At 39.0% G+C, this 24,443-nt stretch overlaps 1 protein-coding gene and 1 non-coding gene across 3 annotated transcripts in view; one reads left to right on the top strand and one right to left on the bottom strand.

Annotated features, from left to right (window-relative positions):
- The window catches only part of MITF (melanocyte inducing transcription factor), a 222,609-nt gene that overhangs the window by 105,165 nt on the left and 93,001 nt on the right, over positions 1-24,443 (bottom strand). The gene's annotated exons all lie outside the window — the stretch shown is intronic.
- LOC115803153 (U6 spliceosomal RNA) lies at positions 18,648-18,755 on the top strand. Its single transcript, XR_004023824.1, has one exon. It is a non-coding gene; the product is annotated as a U6 spliceosomal RNA (small nuclear RNA).

The raw sequence follows: 24,443 nt of genomic DNA, 5'->3' as shown, positions 1-24,443 counted from the left end.
GTCATCAATAAAGACATCAGTTTCATCCTTCTTCCAAGCAAGAGTCAAGATATTGAAGTATTTTAAAGCAACACAATATTCAGCTATTAGAAGTGGCCTCCACAGACCATCTTAGCTGAGGTCCTGGCTACAAAGCAGGTAAATCCATCCCTCCCCAGCTTCCCTCTCCGAGACACCAAGGCATCAGCAGCTCAAAGAACCACCTAATCATTTATTGTCCAAGGGGGAACTGGAAAAGGGATGAAAATAAAGAAGAAGGGTACTCTGTCAGTTAAACTTTCTATTCCATTCATGTAAATCCCATATTTGTATTCCAAAAACTGAGCTGAAGGTACAGACAGACTGTTTCTCATGGAAAATCACAGTGCTATGGTGGAAGGTGCTACGAAAGTGTGTGAGGTGTGAAAGCTCTCATTTGTACAACATGTGGTAAGAATCCAGGGCAGTGACTTTGGCCTGTGAGCAGAAAACCTCTGAGAGGTCCACTATTTCATAAATAAGTAAACAACTGATAAGTCTCTCTTAACAGACATAAACTTAGCACCGTTTTTCAACTGGAGACAGCATAGTGTGGTGGTGTACTGTAGACACACACATACCCCATGCACTATGTAAGCTCAGGAAAGGTCTAGAGATACTTGTAAATAACATATTCACTCATAGTGAAGAACCTAAAGCTAAGATGTTGATGGCGATCTGAAACTTCTTCTGATAGTGGACAACTTCCAACGCTTTTTCAATGACTGTCTTAGCTACAGACAAAATTGCTAGCCCAGGGAACCTTCAGCTCTGACTCGATGTGTCAGTTATGTTTTTAATTTGTATTTTTACTATATAAACATACTCAGAAGTCAAGCAGGAAATAGTGTATTTAAATAAGCAAAAGTATAACAAATCAAACCTGTGTTCAGAAGATCACCATAGGTTAAATTTATGTCCATAATCAAGTTTCCCAAACTTCTAAAGCATTTCAATACTCACTCTTATATTAATGACATCCTGTTTCAGTTATGCTGAGCAAATAGGATTTGAAATGAGAAAAATAATATTTGCACAGAAATCCTTCCTGTTGATTAAATCTAATCAATCATCATAAACTTGATACACATTAGCATTCTGAATCTAATTTACACACTAGGGAGTCCTATAATCAAAGCGTATATTTATGTTGATAGTAAAATGTTAAAGTAACCAATATTTTAAATTAATAGCCTCTGTAGTTTCAAGTAATACTGCTATGCAGTAACATAAAAATGAAATCTTTGCTTGAAAAAATTAAGCTATATGTTCTTAAAAAATAAAAAATAGTGCCTAACCAAAACTACCTAATTCTCACTTTGACATTTACCAAGTATTTATTACCTGCCAGCTATTACAGATGAGGCTGGTGATGGAGCTGCAGAGAATCACCACCACTCCCATTCAAGCTTATTAAGCTCCTCATATCAAACAATGCTGGCTCATTTTTAAAAGATATGGACAAAATCATGAGTAAAAGATAGAAAAATAGAAAGATTTTTATTAAAACTCATTCATTCAACAAATATTTATTGAGCACCTACTACTTTCCAGGCACTACTCAACATGCTTGAGGTACATCAATAATATATCATAGCCCTTAAACTCTGAAGACAGAAATGTTCTGGAGTAACTCTGAATGCTCAAATCATTTATTAATTTAAACAGACAATTTGGAAGTTGCATGAATTTGCCATCTTTACGTGCCATCCACAATGATATTCCCATTAATACGGACATCTGCTTTCTAATACTGGATTAAGGATCAACGTGTTCTCATTTCCTAGTGTGCCAGGCAGGGAATTTGAAAATCTGAAAATCTGAAAAAATGAGATTGTGTCTCTGCCTCTTTAAAAAAAAAAAAAGAGGGGGGAAGAGAAAAGACAGAGAATTCATCATATCATCACACTGATAACTGTACCTTTATTTTATCTCTTTTTATTTAAATAAAGAAACAGGGACAAGGAGTGAGGTAACTTGCCTAGAGTCAAGATGTTGATGAGCTGCAGATCTAGGGTTTGAAACTCCAGGACCCACACGCCTCTCGCTAGGGTTCTCTGTGCCAAGTTTCTGTGAGCCACTCAACAATCACAGAAGCAAACTAATTCTAAAATTAGAACCTTGCAATGGAGCCACCTCTTTAGTGGTCTGTTCCCCACACCCCACACTAGAGTCTGAATTCCATGAAGGCATAAACCATGCCTGTTTAGTTCACCTCTTCATTCTTTAACCAGGCACAATTCCAGACCCAGAGAAAGAACCCAGTAACTATTTGTCAATGGGTTAAATGATTAATGAATTGACCATGGTGCTTTTTCTGGTCACTTCTGACTGTAATCTACCTTTACAAAAAAACAAAAACAGGAATGAAGCAGGCTTCCCTGAATATTTATACCAAGCATGAGTTAAATTAATGGCATTCACTAGAAATGTAAAGAAACACACAATGTTTACTCTCAAATAACTTAATCTAGTTGAAAAAAAGGGGAGAAAATGTGAAATATCAGCACAATTTCTAGTTTTTAATGGGAGAAGTAAGGAAGTACTTAGAAAAGAAAGAATTACTCAAAAAGGCTTTCGATGGGAAACAAGGTCTTTGGAGATTGGGGTAGCATGACAAACTTCCTTTGGCAAAGATGGTAAATCGTGAGCAAAGTTTCTCAAAGTGTGGGATACAGGATGGTCTCAAATGGAGACACACAGACTCCACATTCAATGACCATGGAATTACACAGTGAGAAAGGTCCTTTCCAATTTCTTTCATCCCAGGAAAAGTGTCTTTTTGATGCTAATGTGTCTTCAATCTCGAAACACTTGCCTTTTGTAACAAAAACAGCTCAGATCTCATACTCAGGCCCTTCTAGACCACACACCTAGTCAGGATCTAACAGTTTTCTTCCAATTTCATTATATTTATTTTACACATGCATCCATCTGTCGTTGCCATTTACTATAGCATTTCCTTTAAATATATATTTTTAATTTATTTAAGCCTCCATATGGAATATGGGGGCAAAGGTCATGAAGTTAGTATGAGCATGGCTCAAATTTGGGAACCCTGATTGAGAGAAACGAAGAATGTGTCAGAATCCTTCAGTGAAAACAAGATTAAACACAGCCCAGAAATAGTGGCTACTCTATTGCAGTGAGAAGCGAACAGCTACAAAGAATTCCAGTCTGATAAAGAAAATCATCTAGGGCTCTGAAATCATAGTACGTGGGCCTAGCCCTAATCACTTCCTAACTGTGGAAAGTGAACATGACTGACAGATATGATTCCATACAGGAAAACTAGGGGCCAGGCCAGTAGGACCGAGAATATCACAATGGAAGTGACGCCAGGATTGTTGATAGTGCCTGTAAACAAGACCTCCGTCCAGAAAAAAAAAAAAAAAGGCAAGGCTGTTAGAACAAAATGTTAGGCATGCTGTATTTCAATATATAATGACCTCTCCTCTCACACTGTGAAGGTCACTTCTGCCTGTGTTATCTCCTGGGGCACAAATATAGCTTATAGTCCAGTTTTGTTTTGGTTTGCCTTTTTTCTAATTTCATAATAAAGTACCAGAGGAGATTCCCAGTAGAGTTGTTGGGGTTTTTTTCCCTAGCTGTATAATATTTTTATACACTAGATGGAGCCAACTTTATAATGCTTTGGGATTCACATACAGGTTTGTGCTGGACATGAAAAAAACGCATACAAAAAGTTATGGGAGAGCCATGTACCACCTAAATATATTTTAATTTAAATTTTGAAGATCAAAGTTTTAATTTTAAAGATCAAAAGGTCCCATCATTTTACCACTCTGCAAATGTTCCATAACTCCTAAGCCCAAATTAATATCAAACTATCAATAATGCTGTAAAAACGTTTGAAATACGATCATCTTATAGTTCACTGGCACTTTTAACTTTGGTTTAACATGGGTTTATTATAGTGTTTTAAACTGACAATTTCAAAAAATATTTCTTTTCCTTTGCTTTGGGAGAAATGGAAGCAATTTATAAATGCAATAAGCATGATTCTCTCATCAGACCCATGAAGTAAAGACTACCTCTAGGGTAGGTGGGATCAGAGCAAAGAGAATGGCAGGTATAGAGAGAATATAGAAAACAGTCACCAGCATGGAGTGAAACGGCCAAGGCACTTGCAAGAGGAAACGGCTGATCTCCAGGACCAGGGAAGGTCCACTGCCCAAAGACAAGAATATACCTCTAACCTGGAGCCAGGGTGGGGCAGCAGGGAAGTAAGACGAAGGTTACACTGATGATTCTCTCCTGTCAGTCATGGTAACTCAATGCCTTTTCACTGAATCCTAATCCTTTAAAATCGTGGTTCTCAAACGGCACAGTCTTGTCCTCAGGGGACATGTGACAATGTCTGGAGCCATTTCTGGTTGTTACAGGCGGGGAGGCAGGTGCTACTGGCATCTAGAGGCAGAGACCAGGGTGCTGTTAAACACCTTACAAGGCCTAGCACGCCCCTCACAATAAAGACTACCCAGCCCCAAATGTTCAATAGTGCTGCGCGTGAGAAACTCTATTTTAAAGTAAGCAGCTCTCCCATACAGGAGACAGAGTAGTTCTAACTCACTGTAAGTGTTAAATAAATAAGCAAAAACTTCAGTGTGTCTACCAGACAGCTTTTAAAGTCGGCGGGACACAGTACACTGGCATACTTGAGTTACATATGCCACGGTATTTTGTCAACGTGAAAAAATTATGTTGAGTGATTAAAGCCACAGCACAGAGGGTAAGGATTAAGGAGGAATAGATCAATAAATTGAAGATTATGGACACAATGGATTAAGTACACAACAGTGAAAATGAACAAACTACAGCTATATGCCTCTACATGTTTCAAATCAAAAACAATGCTGAAAAAGGCAAGTCACACAGAATACTGCCATATGGCTCCACTGTTTATATTCAAAGTCTAGTTTAGACATGCAGTCATAGATAGCAACACTGAACCGTAATGAAAAGCAAGGGAGTGATTAGCGTAAAATTCAGGGTGGTGGTGAACTCAGTTGGGGGTAGGATACAGAGGAGGATGTAATCAAAGGTGAGGCTTCTAGAGTATTTTATATCTCAGGATGAATAGTGGGGACATGGTTATTCATCTTATTGTTCTTTACTTAACTGATAGGTTTTAGGTGCTCTTCTATGTGTATATTTCACATTTTTTATGAAGGATTAAAAAGGAGTGTAAGGACAGTGAAGATATAGAGATAACAAGCATAGCCCACTCATTAAGGATAATTTTGACCTATCTGGCTAAGGTACCATCAGGTCAGAGGTATCTCTCACTCTCCTTTGCCCTTAACCCTCCACTGTCTGGTCACTTATCATACGTTACCTGTCAACACCACACTGCATCTCCTCTGCCCTCACAGTTATTCTGCCATGATCCAGCTCTGGCCTGGACTGCTAAGTTGCTCTCCCCCCTCCCTGCAGTACATCCTAAACCTACTACTAGATAACTCTTCCTAAAGCATGGCTTTGCTGCTTTCATGCTACTACTTTATTTTTTTTTTCTGTTTTTATTGGAGTATAGTTGATTTACAATGCTGTGTTAGTTTCTGCTGTACAGCAACGTGAATCATTTATACATATATCCACTTTTTTAGATTCCTTTCCCCTATAGGTCATTACAGAGTATTAAGAGTTCCCTGTGCTATACCGCAGGTCCGTATTAGTTATCTACTTTATATATAGTAGTGTGTATATGTCAATCCCAAATCTCCCAATTTTTCCCTCCCCCACTTTTTGCCCTGGTAACCATAAGTTTGTTTTCTACATCTGTGACTCTATTTCTGTTTTGTAAATAAGTTCACTTGTACCTTTTTTTAGATTCCACATATAAGTGATATCATAGGATGTCTGTCTTTGTCTGACTTATTTCACTTAGTATGATGATCTCTAGGTTCATCCATGTTGCTGCAAAAGGCAGTATTTCATTTTCCATGCTACCACTTTACTAAAATTAATGGTTTATCAGCACAGAATGAATGAATTTCAAATGTCTTATTTAGACTGGCAATCAAGGCCAACTTATCTTTCTAGTCTCAACGATTGTAACTAGTGCAAACATTACAAACAACATACAGTAGTCCCCCACCTCTTATCCACGGAAGATACTTTCCAAGACCCCTAATGGATGAGTAGTACTGAACTCTATATATATTATGCTCTTTCCTATGCATACATATCTAGGATAAAGTTCAATTTATAAATCACGCACAGTAAGAGAATATCTGAATCACCCGCATCACTATTCTTGCACTCTGGGGCCATCAGTAAGTAAAATAAGGGCTACTTGAACACGACAGTCAATCTGATAACCTAGATGGCTACTAAGTTACTAACAGACTGGATATGCTGGACAAAAGGATGATTCACGTCTGGGGCAGGACGGCACAGGACAGCGCGAGATTTCATCACACTACGCAGAATGGTGTGCAACTGAAAACTTCTGAATTGTTTATTTCTGGAATTTTCCATTTAATATTTTTGGATGGTGGTGGACTATGGATAACTAAATCTGTGGATAACAGGGAACTACTGCACTCATTCTCTAACCCCAGCTGTATGCTCTTGATTAAATTGTTCCTCTTGCCTGGAATACCTGTCATGCACTCACCATCCCTTTCTACCAAGATCCTACACATTCTCCAGTAAAATGAAACAGAGGTTCGTTACTAAATGTTGGCGAGGAATAGTGCCACTGGAACACTCAGATGCTGCTGCTGTGGGTGTAAATTGGTACAAAGACTTTGGAAACGGTTTGTAGTATTCACCAAAGCTGGACATATGCATACTTTATAACCCAATAATTCCACTCCTTGGCACATAGCAAACAGAAATGTGCATGCATGTTCACCAAAAAGCATATAGCAATAATGTTCATAACAGCACCGCTCATAACAGTGCAAAACTGTAGGCAAACCAAATGCCCATCAACAGTAGAAGAGATAGTGATATAGTCATACAACAGAATATTCCATGGGAATAAACTATTGCCACATATAACAACAGGGATGAATCTCACATACATAATGTTGGGCAAAGGAATCCAGACATGGCAGTACAGGCTGTAGTGTTCCATTTGTATAAGTTAAATAATACCCAGACAGCATTAATCTATGTTAAAAGTCAGGATGGTGATTATACCTGGGGAAGGGTTGACTAGCAGAAGGTGCAAGGATGCTAGTAATGGTCTGTCTCATAGACTGGATTACTCCATGAAAATTCATCAGGCAGTACACATAAGATGTGTATACTTTTCTATAGGAATGTTATACTTTGATTGAAAGTTTACTAAAAAACATTTTAATAATCGACCCATTCTTCAAAATTATATTAATACCTTGACAAACCTTCCTCACTTTAACAAATATCATCCATGATCCCAGCTAGATGCCTTTTTTCCTCTGTCTAGATTTCCATGATACAAATGTAATGTTCCCTTTTATTTTTTTGTGCACGTTTACCAAAGTTGACTGTTACGCCACTGAGCATATAGACCAGTACTTTCTTTTCTGATTTCCTATAAAGCACTGACTTCTAGTAGCTAATCAAAAGATACTTATGGGATTTTAATGACATGCATTGCCCCTTTCAAAACAAGTCCACATTTCTCTCTCAGTGTGTTGGGTACACGCTGTCATTCTTTTTTAAAAATATTGTTCTTAATTTATATAACATTAAAATTCACCTTTTTGCTGTACAGTTCTAGAGGTTTTGAAATGCATAAATTCATGTAACCACCACCACAATCAAGATACAGAACAGTTCCATCATTTCGAACACTCCTTAGGCTGCCCCTGGGGAGTCAAAACATCACCCAACCCCATCCCCCAGAAATCACCTATTTTTCTATTCCTATAGTTTTGTCTTTTCCAGAACGTCATATAAATGGGATCATTTAATACAGAGACTTTTGAGTCTGGCTCCTTTCTCTTAGCAAGTATATTTGAGATCAATCCATGTTGCAGCAGGTATCGGTACCTATTTGCAAATTAATATTCCATTGTATAGACGAACCATGGCTTATTTATCCTTTCACCAGTGGAAGGACATTTGGGCTGTCTCCAGTTTTTGATGATGGTGATTAAAGCTGCTACACTTTTTAAAGACTTTTTTTTTTAAAAAATAGTATTTGCAAACGACTTACTAAAGGTCATACATTTACCAGTGATGAAAAGAAACGGTATACCCTCGTAAAAAACTCTGGGAAAATAGGAGTCAACAATTTTTCCCCTTATGTCAATGAACCCAGCTCACAATATATTTTCTGTAAAGAGATTTCAAACTCCCTTTTCTATATTTAGTGCACAGTAATGAGCCAGAGTTCATAACTATCCAACTAAAGCACTTTTCTAGAGGCTGCTTCTTGCCAATGTGACCCTATGGCCGCACTACTATAAATAACATGTATGCCTTGATCTGTGTACAGCTATTCATCAGTGCTACGTAAATAAGTGATTATGCCCTGCCGGCCTCTGCCTTTCATCTGACCTACTGGACTTACCTGCGATGCACAGAGGGGACAGTAAGTGACAGGCCTGGCACTCAGGGGCTCCAAGACATGCAAGGAAAAGGGCTACTTCAACGATTATGCAGAAGGGTGGCTACAGCTGCACTTTTTTTCTGTTGATTTAAACACAAAAAGCATATGTCCAAATCCTCGGGGGCAGAGTGACCATATCACAAAATTTCCATTAGCTGGCATTTCAAGGTATCCATCTATGAAGCCTGAGCCACTACACAGCCAGGGTCGAGGCCACAGGGAAAGGAAATGTCCAAGAACAACTTTTCAGGGACGTCTCTGAGCTGCACCTGCCACCTTGGCTAGAGAAAACACGTTGATTTTAAGCTTTGAAAACTCAAAGTGGCATGATAAATCTTTTTGTAATACCTCCATGATAGTAACTAGAAAAATCATGAGACTCTCATCCTCCAGCCTCTTTCAAAAGTTCTTACTAATAATAATAGCAGCTAATTATGGGAGGTATGCTACGCACTCCTGTGCTAAGCATTTTACATACCATACCTTGATTTATTCCTCAATAACAACCCACTAACTTAAACACTGTGATGATGTCCCTTTTACCAATGAGAAGAGTGAGGCTCTGAGAGACTGCATCACTTGCTGAAGAGTTTGCAGAGAAGGAATTCAATCCAAGGCACAGTCTGATTCTAGAGCCTGTGTTCTTAACCCACAGGCTATAGCCATGGCTCTACTTATAGAGATATTTATTTATTCATTATTTACTCAAAAATATTATATTATTATAGCCATCTAAGGAAATAAATTGGAATGAGATATGCTCCCCACCCCCTCTAGGTGCTCATTACTTGGAGGAGGGCAGAGAATCCTATAAATAATAATACCTTAACCATTTTGGTCACATACTTTTCTGAGACTCATATGAAAACTACGGACTGCCTCCAGAAAAAATTCACACAGGCACAGACACACAAACCTGAATGCTTGTAGCCACAGCCTAGGAATCCCTGGAATACTTAACTAGCTGACTATTAGCTGCAAAGGGTTTTGATTAAGAGAGGAGCAAAGTATTGTGAGAACTCAAAGGGGAAAGCTCAGGGTACGGAAGTCCTGAAGACGGAGATGCATTAGGCAAAGAAGGAAGGAAGGGGGCCTTCGATGAAGAGGTGCATGTTTCAGAACGCTGGTGGGAGGACAAAGGTCTAAAGAGGAAAGGGGAGGGAAGCAGGGAATTAGGTAGCAGATCATTAAAATATTCCAAACAAGAGTTTCCTATTTCTAGGAAGGATGTGGTGAGAATGAGGTATGAGTCCAGGCTCTGGGGTCAGAAAGAACAGGGTTCACATCTTGTACTACATATATGTGCAATGGAATACTACTTATCCATAAAAAGATGTGAAATCTTGCTATCTTCAACCACATGGATGGATATTATGGATATTATGCTAAGTAAAATAAGTCAAACAGAGAAAGACAAATACCATATGATTTCACTCATACGTGAAATTTTTTTAACATGAACAAACCAAATCAAACAAAAACAAACATATAGATACAGAGACCAGAGCAGTGTTTACCAGAGGGGAAGCGGGCGGGGGAAGGCAAAATGGGTAAAGGGGGACAACAGTATGGTGACAGATGGAAACTAAACTTGGTGGTGAGCACACTGCAGCGTATACAGAAGCCGAAATACAATATTGTACATATGAAACTTACATGTTATAAACCAATAAAAAACATATAAACACAGGCAGACCTCAGAGATATTGTGGGTTTGGTTCCAGACCATCACATGAATTTTTTGGTTTCCCACTGCATATCAAAGTTATGTTTACACTATACTGTAGTCTATTAAGTGCGCAATAGTACTATGTCTAAAGAAGAACACACCGTAATTTTAAAATTTTTTATTGCTAAAAAATGTTAGCCGTCATCTGAATCTTCAGTAAGTTGTAATCTTTTTGCAATAGTAACATCAAAGATCACTGATCACAGACCACCATGACAAATATAATGAAAAAGTTCAAATATTACAAGAAATACCAAATGTGACATATAGACACAAAGTGAGCAAATGCTATTGGAAAAATGGTGCTGATAGACTTGCTCGAGGCAGGTTTGCCACAAACCTTCAATTTGTAAAAAAGGCAATATCTGCAAAATGCAATAAATCGAAGCACAATAAAACAAGATGTGCCTATTAAGTCCCCTGCAATGAGAAAGAACGAAAGAGGGAGGGAGGGAAGGAGGAAGAGAGAGACAGGAAGGAAGGAAGGAAGGGAGGGAGGGAGGGAGGGAGGTAGGGAGGAAAGAAGGAAGGAAGGAAGGGAGGGAGGGAGGGAGGGAGGGAGGGAGGGAGGGAGGGAGGAAGGAAGGAAGGAAGGAAGGAAGGAAAGAACTGAGTTCAAATCCAAGTTCTTCCCCCCCTCATTAGCTATACAGCCAGGGGAAAATTAAACCCCTCTAAGCCTGTTTCCTTGTCTGTAAAATGGGGACAAGAAGAGCCCCAACTTCACAGGCTGTTGTAAGACAATCCATGGAATAATGCATGATACCCACTTGACACACTGAATATGTGTGAGCATTGAATACAGTGTAGCCATTATTATTAACAACTTCATCATTATCACCATCATTTTCACCCTGGCCTGATGCTAACATGGCTTCCCCAAAAGAACTCCTCCAAAACCGCACCAGAAAAGAACTCCCTGATTCATGTTTGGGCCAACCTGCTACATTCTTAGACCCATGAGGCACTGTAGAAGGATCCTTGACCAAATAAAGCCCCAGTGCAAAAAGCCACCATTAAAATACTCTCCTTGTAAACTCCTTGTACACTCACATGCAATTATTTATTCTCGTTAATCACATAAATACGTTAGAAGCACACTCTAGAGTAGGGGGAAAACAAATTAGGACAATCGTTGGGATATGGGGGGAGGGTATTTTTGAATATCATCAGTGTCTGCTCTTCTATTATGTGAGCATAGAGATTATCAAGAGCTAGACAGACATTACATGCTATTGTCAATACTATCATGTCCATAACAAGAATCTAAAGACATAAATTCTTGCAAAGCCTTTCTGTACCCAGTTCATCTATGTCGCCATTCACGGCATTACTATGTAGAAAAGGAAAATGGTACAAAATATTATACCCAGTTCTTCTTAATCACTGTGTTTTCAGTAATATTTTATTTTAGATTCTTCACGCAGTCTAGGAGCTAACATAAAAGTAACACACTGGAACCCATCCATGAATGCTCGAGGAAATGTGCACAGAGTATTTTGTTTTGATTCCTCAGCCATGGTAATAGACAGAATATTCATGAAACCCTTGTACTTAAAAATGTTCCATGGCCAGCCAATATTTGCCAGAATGATACTGCCATATAGTCAGCAATGGAAAAATAAAGTCATGAGAAAACACAACCATTCTCATCTTTCCCAGAAAGATGGCCAGGATATCTGCTTTCCTGTGCCATAGAGGCTGACACCAGCTACGAAAATCACAACGTTCCCCTCACTTGAAAGCACATATGCACAGGAAAGGAAAACAAAGGTGTTCCAATGATCTTCCTCGAACCCAACAGACTGTTAGAAATTCACCAGGCTTCCTTTCACCTTTAAATTTGTTCTCCTGAAAAAGCACAGTTAGTAAATGCGTTCATGCCATCGAAAACGCAAAGAAGTAGTAGAAAACCCAACTGTCCTAGAATAATAAAGTAGAAGAATTTGTTCGCGAGTCGGGGACAGAAGGGAGGAATCGAGGCTGACAAGAGGATAACGTTGCTAGTGCGTCATTAAACTCGAATGTGAGGGCGAGAGCTGATAGGCTGTGAAGCATATGGAATGGAATCATAGCACTTAGGATTTACACATGTCTTACCGGAACGAAACAAAGATTTATATTAGGAAATATTCCCACATGGCTTTCAGAAAACCTGATCAATTCTCAAGAAACTGAACCAAAGCAGTCTTTGAGACGTACATAAACTAGAGACGTATAAGTTACAAATCAGACCTTTCTCTCCATCTGAAATGTGTCATATGTGAAAGAAACTTCTATCAACATTAAGGATCATCAATTACTAATGCCACAAACACAGTCCATTTAGTGGAATTTAATTCTTTTCATACCTCTGTTTCTACACCAGCTAGTTATCCTTCTCTACAAGCAGCACACTCCAGGAGTTAAGAACACAACCCCTGGACTCAAACTTCCTGCATCTGCCACTAACTCTAATTTCTCCATCTGTAAATGAGGAACATAACTAAATGAGTTAAGGCAAGTAAGACACGCATGTTTCTGCCTGGCCTTGACACCGTTTTAATCTTTCTCATCTTCTCTAGTCCTAGTATATCTTTCTTGGGCAGAAAACAGGCAGAATGGATATCTTTGCAGAGTAATTCCAACATTGCTTTATGAAAGAAATGCAAACGTATGCCTGCTTTGATTTTATTCACTCTTTAACAAGTATTCATTAAGTTTCTACTATGAGCCCACAGGTAACCTGCTAGAAGTTGGGACATACCAATGAACAACAACAGATACAGCAACCAAGACACAGTCCAGGCCCCTTTCCTCCATCATATATTCCTCAGTGGTGCTTTGCAGATGCAGCTTGCTGAGCATAAAGAATGTGGAGTCACCATTAAGGAAAAATTGCTAGTACATGTGCTTCAGAGCTGGCCATGTTTACTGTCTTTAATCTGTGAACTAGTGACATACACCTAGCTAAGACCCTGCTTTTGAGAGCCTTATATGCTTCTACAACACCTTATGTGTCCATCTGTTAACTGCATATATATTTATTCAACACTTACCAAGAGCCAAAGGCCAGACTTGACCCTGGGTAGAGACTAGTGAGAAAGGCATGGTCCTTCTCCAATGTAGAATCTTGCATTTTAATGAGATTTTTTTTTTAATTGAAGTGTAGCTGATTTACAATACTGGTGTTAGTTTCGGGTGTACAGCATAGCAATTCGTTTTTTTTTGAAGATTATATTCCATTATAGGCTATTATAAGATATTGGGTATAACTCCTGTGGTATACAGTAAATCCTTGTTGCTTATCTATTTTATGTATAGTACTTTGTATCTGCGAATCCCATATAGAACCTTGCATTTTAGAGATGAGTGCACAGACGTGGTCCAGAGGGCAAACGCAACTGACCCTAATTCATACCATTAGGAAGGGCAGCACTGAATTAAAAACCATGCCTAATGCCAAATGCAAGTATGTCCTCTCCTCAGGGATTTTACTCTTCCTGCTGTCCCCTTGGCCTATAACGCTCTTCCCCAGAGGGTTGCATGGCTTACTCTTCAGTCAGTTAATTCACATCTCCATTTAAAAGGAACCTCAGAAGCGAGGTCTAACCTCTGAGCCTCAAATGAAATAGGAACTCCTCCTGGCTTTATTCCTCTTCATAGAACTTTCCACTCCTACCAGGACGTTAACTCCAATAGGGCACGTATCTTTGCCCATTTTATTCACTGCTCTATCCCCAGCACAGGGACAGCACTTGGCACAGAGTAGGTGCTCAATAAATATGTGTTGGGTGAATAAGCACAGTGTTCTTTTGACCTACCCTTAGGCACACCCATGTCACTCCTGCTGAGGAAGCTTACAACCCTTAGACTGCAGAGAAGAGGGACAATGACAAAAATCCAATTCATGAAACGTGAATGCTATGGAAAGAGCTGAGTGGCTGGGAAGCATGCGGAAGGTGACTGCGGCAATAGGAAAATATGCCAAAGTGTGGTTTATGCTAAACAGCAGATGAGTTAGGGTGGTGTACCAGTGTGGCATTAAGTAACAAGAGTCACATATCGAGAAATGGAGGGACACAAGGCACATGACATTCAGCCTCAATGTCATGCAGACACAGGTGGTGTGGGAGTGTGTGGTGAACTAGATACAAACCCATCCAAGGGCGAATGTTGGCCCATATTTGTTGACTCTTCAGATTTTTAAAAAGAATAAGTAAATCCTGAAGAGAATATAGAAATTGATGATGCCACATTTTGATCAATTCAGAGTTGTTTTCAACACTACTCAGGCTACACTAACATCTAACAGCACCATTCAGAACAGAAGGTCCCAGACCAGCAGCAACTATTGTCTTCTCTGACCCCATCCCCAGGAGTCACAGCAGTGCCACACGCAGGGCACTGAACGATGTCTTCTTGGGAGTCTTTGCAATTGGCATATAAACTCTAAGAAGGTTCATGGTTTCCTAATCTTCCCTCCTAGAACTGAATGAACAAATATTCCGACTTAACTTTTCAGTTCTTTCTTTTTTTAATTTTATACTGGAGTACAGTTGATTAACAATGCTGTGTTAGTTTCAGGTGTACAGCAAAGTGATTCAGTTGTACATATACCTGTACCTATTCTTCTTCAAATTCTTTTCCCATTGAGGTTATTACAGGATATTGAGCAGAGTTCCCTGTGCTGCACAGTGGGCCCTTGTTGGTTATCTATTCTAAATATAGCCGTGTGTACATGTCAATCCCAGACTCCCAATCTACCCCTCCCCCCGTGACCTTTCTCCCCCCTGCCCTTACCATAAGTTCGTTCTCTAAGTCTGTGAACCTGTTTCTGTTTTGCAATCTAAAAGAAATGATACAAATGAACTTATTTACAAAACAGAAACTTTTCAGTTCTTAATGAGAGATCATGGGATGCCAACGAATCTTAGGTACAAGACAATGTTTTCTCAGAGTCTCTATGAAGAATTACCAAAACAAAACCAAACCAAACCCTGGCAAAAAATTGCAGAGCTCTGGATGGTACTAGAATCAAGCAGACTCTAAAATAGGTCAGAGAAAGAGCTGTAATTGTTTTAAATTCTTACCAGGCAAAAAATAAAAATAAAATGATCTGAGGGGGGAAAAAAATCACACTCCTATTTTTCTTTATGTATACCTTGTTTGTTCCCCCAAACAAACTTAAAGCAGCTTACGTAAAAGCACACAACACCCCAAGATGAAACAACAGAAAACTAACATGCGCAGGGGAAGAAAACAGGATGAAAGACAATTCAAGAGAAAAAAGAATTAAATGACCCTAGGGATAAGATTGGTTCACAAAAGGCAAATAAGAATCTGCACGTTTTTCTAAAGGTGAGTCACAAACTGCTTTCTAAGCCACGGGGCACACAGTCCAAGGTCTACAAGGGCCAAGTGGTTAAAGTAAGGAGGTAAAACAAAGGGAAGAGTGCATGCTTTGTTTTAAGGAAAATGGCATTACTTTATTGGATCCCACGGTTGCCATGGAGACATGTGATCCCAGCATTGCCAGATCTGATTTTTCAATAGATGCTGGAAATTCAAACACACTTGTGCGAAATCTTCTCATTTTCCAATGTTGGCAAACTAGTTTTCTTTTGGTTTAAAAAAAAAAAAGTATGGGTTGAAGAAAACATGCCTGTGGCCATAAAGAGGAAGAAGACATGATCAGTTACATGACTAACTATATCCATAAAATAAAACCCCAAAGTTGAGTAGAAGTACAGTCATTTGTGGTATCAAAACCAGAGAGACACTTCTCCCAAGGATCTTCATAAAGAAGACACTGGAATATCCACAAGATAGGCACCCCATACAATCAGGATTCATGGGGCTCTATCTCATGATGACCTTCCAAGGAGACCGAGAGCATAATACTAAGTGTAATGTAATAAAACTAACTGCTGGGGTTGGGGGGAAATGGGGTGGGGGGTAGGGGCAAATTGTCAGGTTTAGAGATTTCTGCTGGTCTGGATTATTTCAGGTATAGATTTTACAGCAGATTTCCCTTAACTATTTTTTAACCAGTGAGCACTTTTGATAAATATAAAATCCTCACGCCTTTCTTTAATGTTATTTGACAAATCAGAGTAAAAGCTACCTTGGAAAATGGTTTTGCAAATGACATTGCCTTCTTTTTTTTTTTTTTCGGTACGTGGGCCTCTCATTGTTGCAGCCTCTCCCGTTGCGGAGCACAGGCTCCGGACGCACAGGCTCAGCGGCCATGGCTCACGGGCCCAGCCACTCCGCAGCATGTGGGATCTTCCCGGACCGTAGCACGAACCCGTGTCCCCTGCATCGGCAGGCGGACTCTCAACCACTGCGCCACCAGGGAAGCCCCGACACTGCCTTCTTTCCCCATTGTTTTACTAGAGTATTCGGAATAACAGATGAACCTTTATCCCTCGGACTGTAATCCATAAATATTGGTTTTTCTCAGCAGCATTTGAGAAGTACTGAGTAGAACCAGCTGCAAGGTTAGATCCCCTGACGAGGATCTGGAGTGAGGTATTCTATGGGACCATTAAGTTCAAAGCCATTTGCTTTACTGGACAGTCCATCTAGCAGTAGGATTGAACTTTGTGTATGTTGAAGAACCTGCCAGTCACCAGCCAAGGAAGGATACAAAGGTAGGACCAAATGTCTCCACAAAAAAAAAAAAAAAAAATTCTGTATCTGTTGCAGGTCACCAACAAAAGGACAAGCAAGCTCTAGTCCACACAGTGACACACAGTGATGATCCCTGGAATCCCTGGGGTGCTGAAAGGGTGGCTGGGTTCCAAACTGGGCTCTTGACATACCTAGAACTAGTGCAACTTTATTTCATCTGTCTCATGTAGACTTAGTTCTAATGCTTGTTTTGAACATGCAAATCTGTTTAAAAACATGATTGACACATCAGGGGACAATCTGAGCATAACCCACATGAACTTGAGCTTCCTTATGTATGATTTGGTCCACAAGAAACACTAGGTGAACACAGAAAACCACACCCACCTGAGTCAGGCAGTAGAGAAATACACAAAACTTACACACCACAAACACCTGCCCGCTACCCTCAGTTTACCATGCGTGCTGCACACCGCAACCACCCACAGCTTTGCTACAACTTTCCACCCAGTTTAAGACAGCTTCCTTCCACCGCCTCACCATGGTTTACAAGCTGCCACCCTCCCCTCAGCCACCTCCCCAAGCAAACACTAGGTCTTTTCAAGGCAAACCGCCAAGTCTATGTGGTACTTGCATACTGCTTAACCATTTAGCAAGTGTAAAACTCTAATGCTTTTCTAAGGTTCCTAGCTTTCCTTTTTTTATGTTCTTGATGAAGTTTTTGAGTATTGTGCCCCAGCCCCGCTTTTCCTATAGACTCTGTGCTATCTATTGCATGATTTTCCATCATCTAGTGATTGTCTTAGAAATGCGTATGTTGTATTAGGGAAGAACGGTCAATACTGGGATACTAAATAAAATGTTATTTGAAAGAAAATGATTTCACTAGAATGTAAGTTCTCCTCAAAGCTACCATGCTGCACCCCCAACTCCAGGGGATACCATTCACATCATATAAGATGTGTATCATTTTCATTATAAATTAACTAACTCGGCATTTAACAAATTGTTATGCGAAGCCTCATATGTGTCATGAAAGGACTACACTTCAAAGGATGCATGTGTTCACTTTGCAAAAGTAAAGGAAAACAAAAAAATACGTAAAAAAATAAAAATCATTCATCATCTTAATACACAAGCATTTTGATGTTCTTCCTTTCAGTTTTTTCTCTTTGCACATATAATACCACTATCCCTGCCATGTGCACTGTTTTGCCTGTTCTATTTATCTTATCTTGGCTTTAAATTGGCCTGCCACTTCTAAATCAAATATGCTTACATTTCTTTAAGAAAAAAAAAAAAACTGTTGTCAAATTGACCCAGTCATTTAACATTAACTGAGCACGTACTATCTGTTGAGCACCATGCTCTGTGACATGCAAATTAGAATATTCAATAGACTGGGCTTAACCACCTAGAGAATTTCTTAAAGTTTCCAAATTTGGCATAGTTAAAACATTTCTTGCCCTTAAGATTAATTACTATTTTCATTCTAGTTCTAAGATTGGTTAAAAATATAAATTACATAAATAGCACATTTGGAAAAGAAAATGGACTTGTACTATCAGCCACCTGCAAAGTACAGCTTCAAGAATTGCATTCTGCCCTTTTATCTGTCACCTTTCCAAATACTGTACCACCAAAATTAACGACACAAAACAAAGCTTCATTTGAATATTTCTAAGTAGTAAATACACACATTAAAGTGTCATGGTGCTCCCTTCGACAGCACATGTACTAAAATTGGAACGATACAGAGAAGATTAGCATGGCCCCTGCACAAGGATGACAACGCAAATTCATGAAGCGTTCCATATTTTGAAGGATATATGTATAGCTGATTCACTTTGTTATAAAGCAGAAACTAACACACCATTGTAAAGCAATTATACTCCAATAAAGATGTTAAAAAAAAAAAGTATTATGAAGTCTGCCTATCAATTTTCCCTCTTTATTTGTCCAGCAAGGTTATTTTAAGATTTTATTTTGTTTGTGTTTGACTATGGGTTTAAGAGTTTAGTAAATTACGTGGAAGATATAGATACACATAAATATATATAGGTGTGTGTTTATGTGTATGTGTGTGTGTGTGTCTGTGTATGTATCAAAGACTGGGCTCAAATATATATATTCTTGAATTTTCTTTTCTACAAAATGTGAAATATACATGTCATTCTATATATTTAAGTTAAATTGGCTAACAAGAAACCAGGTGTAGAAAGCTGTTTGGGGTTGTATCTTCTCTTGGATGAGATGCTGGGAAACACTAAGAAATGAGGGCAATAAGGACAAAATCAAAAGAGGTGAGATAATCTAGACACATAATAGGGTGCTCTAAAATCACTGATAAATGATTTACTCTTCTCTTTAAAAATTTTTTTAAATAAAATAAATTTCAAAAAAATTTTAAATAAGCTACTTGGCTAAGTCATTATTCAGGTTCCAAACCAGGGGACGGAGGGAACACTGGCAAAGGTCACAGGGTTACATCTTCATATGCCATTCAGGTGCCAGCCTCCACCATATTTTATGCTTCTCCCTCTCTCATTGAAAAAGACCACTGTCTTATTATGATAACAATTTCCAGGTGGAAGCTAAGCCTTCAGTCAAGATTCCTGTCCCTTTCAAAGTACCTGTATGTGTGTGACATGGTAGATTAAGGTGTTCCAGCTCACCCTGGGCAACAGCTTTTCTCAACCTCACAGCAATTCATCTTGGGTACCCATAGAGGCAGTCCTGGAAAGCCTGAGTCTGAGAAGGGGTGAAAGTGCACCCCATAACTTTTCCACCAAAGCACATCTCAGCAGAGGAGCCACATCCTTGCAAGGAGCCCTGGTAGCAAGGCCTAGGAGCATGGTCTGAATTCACCGTCAACAAGGGAAAGGTCTCCTGGCAGCCTCACGTTTCATCTCACATTCTACTCTCTAATATACCCTTGCTTTTATCAGGAGGAAACAGTTGCTAAATCACCGACCAGCTGAATTATTGAGACTTTTGCACCCCTACCCCAAATAGTCAAGAACTATTGATGCTCTAAAAAACACATGAGTCACTTTAACCTCCAGCTTCATGCAGCCTTTGGCACAGGGCTTCAGACTTCCACTAAGAACATAAGTGTTTTGATTTTTCAAAGCCCTGATGTATTTTCTTTTTTAAAAACATCAACAGCAATTCCCTTACTCCTTTTTATCTTTCAGTCTTTCTTGAGGAAGGACTACATTTAGAGCAGATCAATCTTCTCCCTCATGGGTACTGAACATGAATGAACGGAAATCTTGAGGCAAGTTCCCTTCTGAGCCCACAGAGATGTCACTGCCACTCGGAAAAGCTACCGGCCACCGACATGCCCCGTCCTCACATCACAGTGACTCCTTCAGCTGCAGAGGAAGGGAGAAGGGCAATATATCCACAAGCACGCCTGGCAGAGATGCAATTACGCCCCTCCTGCCCCTCCAGCCCCTCCAGCCCAGGCCCCTTGGCACCCTCTTCCATTTAGAGAGCTACTCAGACCCCATCATTCACCAGAGTGTCCTAAAAAGATACAAAAAAGATAAAGTCCTCAACTGTGCTAGACACCGGAAGAAAAAAAAGCAGCCACAAAATGAAAACTGCCTTTTAGAAGTAGTTATGGTTAAACATTTAAAAAAAAAAATCACATGATTTTGCTCCCCATACTGTAGCTAATGAAAAGGGGCATTTAGTATCCAGTGGGAAAAGCAGTGTTTTATAATTTCATCAGCAATTACTACAAAGCTCATCTGTAAGAGCTTGGCGAATCCTCACTTTTTCTGACCTCGAGAACCAACATTCTCTGAAGTCAGAATCCAGGGACTTATTCTAATGTTGAATGTTCTCCTGAGTCCCTTTAAAAGAAAAAAAAAGAAAAATGAACTTCACATTGACTGATGCATGACATTGTTTTAATCAAAAAAAAAAAGTGCAAGTTGAAACCATTATAACATGTCATAAAGCATCAGTAATAGCCACTCAGCAAGAACTAAACCATTTTTAAGGTCATAAACAAGCACGTACAGCGCGCTACACTAATTTATTAGAAACATCCTCTTTAAAAGAAAGGGTCACAGAGGGCTCTGGCTCAATCACACTGCTCTCCACACGCCAGCCGTAGAACTTATATATGACCTTTGCAATTCCCCTTGAAAATCCCTTCAGCACTCAGACATTTCACTTTAAAAATTAGGGGGAGGTGAGGTAAAGCCATAAAAATCAGTAGCAGGCACACCAGAATATGCTGGAATAAGATAAACGTCTTTCTCATAGAAGAAATGCATGCACTATTAATGAAAAGAATCCAATGCAAAAGGCAACTAGTCACATCTCCTTAACCACTTATATTTTAAACCCAGAAAAGCAAAATCAGACTTACCCTTGGAAGCCATCCTATAGGCTGACTCAGAAACGTAGCCTGTCGACAAGCCAAAAACAGCTACAAACCAGGGCTCCAAAAACTCAGTGGGTTTAATCCTCTCATCCACCTACTAACCACTGCTAGTACGTATGCATCTGGCTTTTGTTAAAGCACTTCTGCAAACGTACAGAGGATGAGTAATCGTTCAGACTTCGTAAAACATGCCAAACCCATCACTAATAACAGTAGTTTCATTTACTCATCACATTTTTGGGTGCCTCGATTTTATTTTTTTAAGAGAAATGAGTGTTTTTGCTGATGCAAATTCCCTGCCACTAGACCATGCACACATTATCCAAAAGGCAATAGGCTGCCTGGTGTGTGTATAACTTTTTCTGGGTCCTTGTCAGCAGTCAGAAATGTTGAACTAATATGTAAAGGCATAGCCTGCTTGATAAACTGTCTTTTAACATTAATAACACCACTATTTTCCTAAATAAACCCTCCAGCCAATTCTACTCTTTCTTTCATTGAAAAAGGCAATCATTTTATTATAATAATTAGAAATACGAATAAGAAAAATAAGAGATACTCAAGCATAAATTCACCTCTCACTGTCTCCCCATCCAATCCCTTCTCTGAGAGATATTCACTGTTGACAATTTTCAATGTATCATTCCCGAAATTTCTAAGTACATAGTATGCATGTATGTATACACACACACACAAACATTCTTCAGAAAAACTCTTGGGGACTGAGGAGCCTCAGACATCAGAATTTTCTAGATTTTGTAACAATAATGAAGAATATACAGAGTGTAATATCCCTAGTGAGATCAGCGCAACAGCTCATAATCAACCATATTAATTGAATATTCATGTTTTTTGGAAGAAATATTAAGCGGGATAATAAAGACTATAAATAGCCTCGTGTCATTTCAGGGCAGGTAATTCTGCCAAGTGAGATTTTTTTTTAAAAAAGTCATTCAACATTTAGAAACTTTTGAATTTTGGAATTGTGGATAAGGGATTTAGCCCTATCATTTTTCTCCCAGTTACTTACCAAGTTTTGAAAACTTTTTTTTATTAAAAAGGTTCATGATAATAAATTTTTAAAATACATATGAATAAAATTAAAGTCACCTGTAAAATCCCACCACACAGAGAATCGAGCTTTTATTCACTCGTGTTGAGTGCCTCCTGGGAGTACAGACTCAATAATCCTTGGGCACACTAAAAAATTAAAGCAAACATAAATTCTATTTTCTTTCTTTTTTTTTTTATTGGAGTATAGTTGATTTACAATTGTGTGAGTTTCAGGCATAGAGCAAAGTGAATCAGTTATACATATACATATATCCACTCTTCTTTTTTTTTTTAGATTCTTTTCCCATTACAGAGGCCATTACAGAGTATTGAGTGGAGCTCCCTGTGCTCTGCAGCAGGTTCTTATTAGTTATCTAGTTTATGTATAGTAGTGTGGATATTTTAGTCCCAATCTCCCAATTTATCCCTCCCCACATCCCCTGGTAACCATAAGTTTGTTTTCTACATTCGTGCCTCTATTTCTGTTTTGTAAATAAGTTCATTTGTACCCTTTATTTCTTAGACTCCACATATAAGCAATATGATGTGATATTTGTCTTTCTGTGTCTGACTTACTTCATTCAGTATGACAATCTCTAGGTACCATCCACGCTGCTGCAAATGGTATTATTTTGTTCTTTTTTATGGCTGAGTAATATTCCATTGTATATATGTATCACACCTTCTTTATCCATTCCTCTGTTGATGGGCATTTAGGTTGCTTCCATGACCTGGCTATTGTAAATAGTGATGCAATGAACACTGGGGTGCATGTATCTTTTTGAATTATGGTTTTCTCTGGGTATATGCCTAGGAGTGGGATTGCTGGGTCATATGGTAGTTCCATTTTTAGTTTTTTAAGGAACCTCCATACTGTTCTCCATAGTGGTTGTACCAATTTACATTCCCACCAACAGTGTAGGAGGGTTCCCTTTTCCAAATCCTATTTTCAAACAAGGTAGGAAGTTATACCTGTTTTTAACTAAAAATATCCACCTTGCAAAACTGTTCCCGAAAAAGATATGAACTCTTTCATTTACTCATTCATTGATTCAAACATTCATTGAGCTTCTATTATATGCCACACAATATGCTAAATACCAGGTATTTGGGTGGCCTGGATGTAGCATATAAAACTACCAGACATCAGATTAAATCTGAGTTTCAAATAAATCAGAGCTATTTCAGTATAGTATGTCCCACATTTAAGACATACATTTTTACAGATATAGTTTTTAAGTATTTGAGATACACTTATGCTTTTTAAATGTCCCACATTTGGGACACACTTATATTAAAATACTACTTGTTTTGACCTGAAATTCAAATTTCACTGGGTGTCCTATATTTCATTGCACAAATGAGGCAGAGTCCTTGCTGTCATGAGCCCTCAGTCTAGTGCTAGGGATCGGAGGACAGTAGGTGGACAGGTAATAAATAGGCAAACAACTACATACACAGTGTAAATAGAAAAAAGAGCTATGAAGGTGATAAACTGAGCAATTAAGATGGAAATAAAGAAGAATATTATTTAAATACAGAGTTCTTAAGGAAAGCCTTGTCTAGGAAGCTAACTCTGAGGGAAAGAGCATGCTGAAGGAAATAAAAACCTCATAATAGTAGAGCAGCTTGCACAAGACCTAGCCCATAGTATATGCTCAATAAATGTTCATTTCATTCCTTGGCAGGGCTGGGACTTCATCTCTTGGCTCACCCTAGTCTGGCCCTGTGCCTTGGGATGGAGAAAGATAATAAGAAGGGGTATAGTATATGTGGACCACCAACGGCTTCCTCCTTCAGAAAGTCTGGCAGCCACCAACTGTCTACAACCTCATGAGAGATATTGAGCGAGAACTTCCCAGCACAGCCCTCTGGAATGCCTGACCCACAGAAACCATGATATCAATAGATAACGAAATGATAGCTATTATTTTCAATCATTATGTTTTAGTATTATGTTTTAAGCAAAAATAGTAACCAAGCGTTGGCAAGAATGGGGACCACCCAGAACTCTCAGACACTGCTGGTGGAAATGTAAATTGAGGCAGCTGCTT

The sequence above is a fragment of the Delphinapterus leucas genome, chromosome 10, assembly GCF_059928025.1.
Source record: "Delphinapterus leucas isolate spDelLeu-1000000601 "Yukka" chromosome 10, BTC_Dleu_Yukka2, whole genome shotgun sequence".
Lineage (NCBI taxonomy): Eukaryota > Metazoa > Chordata > Mammalia > Artiodactyla > Monodontidae > Delphinapterus > Delphinapterus leucas.
The sequence above is the reverse complement of the archived record's forward strand: the minus strand, read 5'-3'. Positions and strand labels throughout refer to the sequence as shown.